This window comes from Oryzias latipes, chromosome 5 (assembly GCF_002234675.1).
Source record: "Oryzias latipes chromosome 5, ASM223467v1".
Lineage (NCBI taxonomy): Eukaryota > Metazoa > Chordata > Actinopteri > Beloniformes > Adrianichthyidae > Oryzias > Oryzias latipes.
Window position 1 is genome coordinate 32,362,285 of NC_019863.2, and position 5,219 is coordinate 32,367,503.

The 5,219-nt window shown below is 47.0% G+C and overlaps 1 long non-coding RNA gene across 1 annotated transcript; it reads right to left on the reverse strand.

The window, feature by feature from the left end:
* Window positions 1–1,488: 1,488 nt before the first annotated feature.
* Window positions 1,489–1,874, reverse strand: LOC110015183. Its single transcript, XR_002290317.1, has 2 exons — window positions 1,824–1,874; window positions 1,489–1,736 (listed from the first exon to the last, which is right to left on the reverse strand). It is a non-coding gene; the product is annotated as an uncharacterized LOC110015183 (long non-coding RNA).
* Window positions 1,875–5,219: the final 3,345 nt, after the last annotated feature.

Sequence of the window (5,219 nt, forward strand, 5' to 3'; positions counted from 1 at the left end):
GGCTCCACTGGATTATAGTCCCTTGAGCCCAATTAAACTGAGGATTATGCAGTTTTAGCCAGGAAAACCCCAGTACTATGGGAGTATGGATGGACTTGGTGATGAGGAAACGGATAGACTCACGATGGTTGCCAGAAGTAATGAGCAGGATGGGTTTGGTGCGGTGGGTGATGCGGGATAAGAGTTGACCGCCTAAACCGGAAGCCTCGATGGGGTTCTCCAGGGGTTCTGTGGGAATCGACAGATCATTAACAAGTTGCTGGTCAATTAAACTCTGCTCGGCCCCGGAGTCGACCAGGGCCCGTAACTCATGCACTTGGAGATCGTGACTTAACTTGACAGGGATTAGTAAAAAATTATTACCGGCCAGGTAGATGTTTGTTACCCCTCGCAGCCTGTCTCCTAGCGAGGGGTTCGGGTGTTTAAACGAAGCGGGCAGGAGATGACAATGTGGCCCTTTGCTCCGCAATAGAAACAGGCCCCCTCCATGCGCCGTCTGCGGCGTTCCTCTTCAGACAGTCGAGAGTGTCCAACCTGCATAGGCTCGTCTGGAGGTCTAGAGGGGCTGAGGGAGTCGAGAGGGGTGGCGTGAACAGCGTGTGAGAAGTTGGAGGATGTAGTGGTTGCGGCACGCTGGAAAACGGGCCCTCGTTCCCTTTGACGCTCCCGCAGGCGAACATCAGAGCGGAGTGCCGCAGAAACCAGTTCCTCAAATGACCGGGCTTCGGGTTGAGAACACAGATGATCCTTAATTTGTTCATTTAAAGACTGGTAAAAGATCCCCTTCAAAGCTGCGTCGGGCCAGCCTGCCTCGACCGCCAGAATACGGAAATCTATAACGTGTTCACTCACCGAGCGGTTACGCTGCCTGAGCGCGAGTAACCGACGGGTTGCTTCATCCTGTTTGCGTGGTTGGTCGAAAATTAACTGGAACTCTCTGAGGAAACGTTCATAAGTGAGGTGGCTTATGGGATTGGAGGAGAGGAAAGCCTGGGCCCACTGGAGGGCTTTATTGCGTAGAGAGTTGACGATCAGTGATATTTTACTGTGATCCGACTGATAATGACGGGGGGCTTGTTGGTAAATCAGCTCGCATTGGAGGAGGAATCCTCCGCAGGCTTCGACGTCACCAGTAAATGGTTCCGGTTGCAGCCGGATGTTTTCGTGAGCGGAGGGTGATCCGGAAACGGAAGTAGCCGAGTTAGCCGTAGCTTGAGCCGTATCTGTTGGAACATGGGAAAAATGTCCGGTTAAATTGTTCAATGTCTGTGTCAAACCGTCCAGGCGGTGAAAAAGGTCCTGTTGGGCCGCGGCCATCTGGGATAGGGCGTCGGCCTGGCGACCAAGCAATATGCCTTGCTGGGATACGGCTAATCTGAGTCCCTCCGGGTCAGCTGGGTCGGGATTAAGGCCAGTCCGTTCTGTCATGACTATAGAACGACTGAGACCCAGATGCTGAAACCCGGAATGAGACACAGGACAGAGATGTCTTGGCGAGAAGGTAGATTTAATATGAGGGCCAGACAGGTAGGTATCTGTTACTGGAGGTCCGAGAATGTAACTGCGGCTCGTGGCGTCACTGGTGGAACTGCTCGTTCGGGTCTGGAGTCGGCAGCGGGAGTCCGTCTCGTGAGGCAGCTGGTTCGGCAGAGGCTCGTGGTGAGGATGAAGGGAACAGACCAGTAGAGGAGTCCGGATTACGGCTGCTGTGGGTGACCACTCGTGGCTGAGGTTTCCTGGAGACAGGTAAGACAGCATATGTTAACTACTTGGCTTAAGGCAAGGCAACAAAGCATGAACTTGACGTGAGGCCAAATATGCACCATCAGGGGCAACGGACTGGCGTTGAATGAAGATCCTGGAGCTCCTTAAGAAGGCAGGTGTGTCGATGAGGTGAGTGGAAGCAGCTGGGGATAATCAGGAACCAAGCGGAGAGGAGAGGGGGGAGGAGTCTGACAGAGGCACCATGACACATGCTTTTTATTTGCAGGATCCGGGAGTTTCAGTTCCATCTTGTGGGCACTGCTCTTGGTAAACGTCCCTTAACAACATCATCTAATAAGCGGGTTCGTTTCGTGGACTTGCTCAAAAAAACGTACCTAGACCCTCAACTGTCTTGAAAAAAGTTTGACTTTGAGGCATGCGCCTTGCTGAATGCATCAGCACCAGGGTGAGATTGTGTGCGTAGCAGTGAGGAAACATGGCCTCGGGCACCTCCTCTTTAGTTTTGGCCTGCACGCCGTTACGCTCTGATGCCATCACGGCAGCCCCATCGTACGTTTGAGCCACTAACTTTTCAACACAGTTGTATTTTTCCAACACTCCCAAAACTTACGCAGCTATTTTTTTGGCTTAATTTTCTTGTTTTATGTCCTCATCATGATACAAATGCCACAACAACAACAAAAACACAATTTTCGTCAAAGTGGGATTTGAGTTAAGAAATTGCATGAATTTGTATTTTCTCTGACTAGATTATAACAAAGTTCTAAGTAAAACTTTAAAACAGAAAAATAAGAAATGTGAACAAGAGACCAAACAGTCTGTACAAACCATTTCATTTAAAACAATAATTGAAATGGGCTTTGTTGAAGCTCTATTTTCTTTAGAACCTGTCATAAATGCAAACTGATGCATTTTTCTTAACTGGTCTTAAGATTTTGATCAGGAGTGTATATTCCATAAGAAATTATGTATTAAGTCTATTTCAGTAGCTGTGGTTGACACGCGCGGTGGTGGACGTGTTTTGATTACCTTTTTTTTTATTGATTCAGAACAAAGGTGACATACAGCAAAAAAACAAGGGGATATACAAGCAAGAAAATAAACTTATATTAGATTACAAAGCTGAGCAAGGTGACACGTTTTAATTGCTTTTTTGTTTGTAATGGGGGAAATGGAATGTAAGTAACATCTATTTTGGGCTAGTAACTCAAGAAAATTAGGAGCTTTATTGTTGAAACTAGTGTGAATATAATACTTGGTTAATAAACATAGGCAGTTATGTCGGGTGCTCGTCTATCTAATCTTTGCTTACGTCACCAAAGCCCAAAAAGGCCTCTTTTACTTCGCAGGCATCGCCTTTTAAAACAACATAGCACAAAATGACAGAAATCTGGGCTTTGTTTGTGACGTCAGTAGTCTCATCCACGTCTATACCGCAAGAAGAAAGGAGGCTGCATTAGTGTTCATTTTAAGATCTTTTCTAATCACAGCACCAACTGCTTCAATTAAATCATTCTGTGTCCTGTTTGAGACACATGGATGTTTCTAAAGGTCTGCTAACCTCTCATCTTGCTCTGCATAACTATGCAACAGTTCAATATAGTTACTGAGGAGTTCGCCTCAGTAACTATATTGGTTTTGAATGTTTGCTGAGGCTTCTCTGCAAATTCTGAAGTCACAATATTCTGTGTTACTCCAGACGTTCTCAGAAGGTGAAAATAAAAGGCAAGGAAAGCAGTAGAGACGATTTCTTGCAGGACAGTCAGTCTTTTCGTTGATACCAAGATAGAACCACGTGGTCCTCCTCGTAGGTCTGCCATCCTCAATTATCTTCCGTTTCGCCTGGTAATCCAGTTGTGACAATTTCATTTATTTTCCAATATAATCTTCCATAATGAAGCAGATGAAGCACGAAAAAACAAATGCTGTTCTTGAACTTCGCTGTTGTTGGCTTGGCGCCTACTTTAAACTGCTTCGGGCAAATGGAGGGATATTTCTGCCAGCTCACGTCTGCCCCCTGCTGGTGAGGCGTGCCTCACCTATCGCCTTTTTCTGTGTGCTGACAGTGGATTGATGGACAGATGTCTTCCGCTCATCTTCGTGTCAGAATTTCACCTTTGATGCAATATTTGTCTTCCAGCAGATCTGGTATAATTGTTACAGCTTGAATAATAACTTATTCAAATCAGTGCTTGTATCCCCCACTTTCTCACCTCTTTTTCTTTTATCCCCCCCCCCCCCCCTCACATTCTTTCCCTCTCCCTCCCCACACACACTAATTGTAACAAATAAAAAACAAAAGGGGTTTATACAGATCTACACTCTAGTTTTCTGAAGATCTATAACCTCTTTTTGTGACAGTAAAACCTGTCCAACACAAAAAGCCTTCAGCTCTGATCTGTTTGCTCAGTTGTTGGACGGAACAAGTTTAAAAAAAAAGTGATCCAGACCTGCCAGTCTATTTTACTGGAGGTGAAAGACAAATGCCCAGATGTTGTGGATACGGTACAAAGATTCGGCCCAAAGGGACCGAACAACAACCATCATCAATGCTATGTGTTCCAACTGTCATGTTGGCGGGGGCTCCTGTGGGCTTCCAGGAACTGTTCAGCAAGACAAAGAAGTGTTTGTTGAAGCTGTGGAGCAGAAATAAAAAAAAATCACTGAGCTTCCAAGTCCACTTAATGATTGATTTGTGCAACACCAAAGGCCACAAACACAACAATCATCATCCAGTTTACTGCGAGGATTCACTGAGATGCTGTCTGGCGCGTTGCAAAGAAGTCTGCTTTCCTGAAAGAACACAACCTGAAGATGGCGAAGGATTTGTCTGTTGAGGCGTCAGGAAAGATTTCTAGGACCAACCAAAAACGACAGACCCAGGAATGCAACTTAATATTTATCATTAATTAATAATAATAATAATAATGGCTGAGGAGACTGGGGAGCTGGAACCTGCAGTACGCAGATTAGACACCAGAGGGCGTTGCAAGTGACGGGGGCAGCCAGCAGACTGAGAAGAGGAGGAAGACGAAAAAAGCTGTCTCTTAGAGAGAAGGGGGGGGGGGGGGGGGGTAAACCTTGTAGGAGGAAGTTTTCCAGAAACCGGTGCTGGAGCAGGCTGAAAGCTTGGATTCCTGAAGCGTGACAGGTGAGAAGACACTTGGCCTTTACGACCTGGAGCGTAAACACAGACAGGGGACGTGATCAATAGCTGGAGCTTGAGATCAAAGATCATTTCATGTGGCTGGTGGTCAGGCAGAATGGCCAGACGTTCCAGCATTGACTGAGACTACGTGGCAGGCGCACAGGTGGGGAGAATCAGACCTGATGAGCAGCCGCTGTGAGGGAGGGGCGGCAGCTGTCATGACATGAGGACCACGACCAGAGAAACCGACTGTGGCCGGTGTAGGCACCAAAACCATTCGGCCTGCAACAACCGTTCGGGGTCCTTGGACTAGTGCTGACGTCACATGATGTGATGGCTGTTCGTT